We start from the raw sequence: 710 nt of genomic DNA, 5'->3' as shown, positions 1-710 counted from the left end.
GTAAGTGATTTCATCAGCATTTGAAATAGCTTAAAACCCTTTTGACTTTAATATCACTTTCATTTTATTTTATCTTTCAATGCAAGTGCTTTGTAAATACCAGAATTTTACTTGGCATCAAGCTTTTGCAATACACTATACAGCAGTGTTCAGACTGGGAGAGGAAGAAGCAGCTCAAGGAAGCAGTCAGCTGTGCTACAGTGCTCTTGTGGTAAAACGGAACATGCTGGTAGAAGGAGAGAACAGAATGACATAGAGATTAATCACATGCATCATCAGCATGCTCCTTCTCTTTTAGAGTCCGTTCACAGGCTAGGGAGAGAACAAGATGTATAAGTGTTACTTCAAGTGTTTCTAATGTCAAAACTTGTTTTATCAGTTTTCAAAACAGCATTTAAAAGAGAACTATGGGGTAAGTGTTTTTCCCCATAGTACTCTCAAGGGTCACAGGAGGACATATACCAGCGTCCTCCCGTGACCCACAGCTCAGTATATTGTGAGCTACAGCTCGCGGTATACTGAGACCGCCACAGCCGGGATGGATCCCGACAGTTCTGTCAAGATACACCCAGCTGCTCGAATGACAGTTGGCTCTGCCTATCTAGAGGCAGAGTAAGCTGTGCCCGCCCCCTCCCCAGTCCGTTCCTCCAGTCATCGCTGGACGATCGGAGCAGGGAGGGGGGGGGGGGGGGCCCCGACGGGGGAGGGGG

General features: G+C 46.9%; 1 long non-coding RNA gene across 1 annotated transcript in view; it reads right to left on the bottom strand.

Moving 5' to 3' along the window:
- Positions 1 to 554: 554 nt before the first annotated feature.
- LOC108793399 overlaps positions 555 to 710 on the bottom strand; it is a 14,120-nt gene continuing 13,964 nt past the window's right edge. The window contains exon 4 of the long non-coding RNA XR_001941640.1: positions 555 to 630. This is a non-coding gene — a long non-coding RNA (uncharacterized LOC108793399). The remainder of the gene's footprint in view (positions 631 to 710) is intronic.

This window comes from Nanorana parkeri, unplaced genomic scaffold (genome assembly GCF_000935625.1).
Source record: "Nanorana parkeri isolate BGI_ZX_2015 unplaced genomic scaffold, ASM93562v1 scaffold745, whole genome shotgun sequence".
In the NCBI taxonomy this organism is placed as follows: Eukaryota; Metazoa; Chordata; class Amphibia; order Anura; family Dicroglossidae; genus Nanorana; species Nanorana parkeri.
Note: the sequence above shows the minus strand (reverse complement) of the source record. Positions and strands in the feature narration are given on the sequence as shown.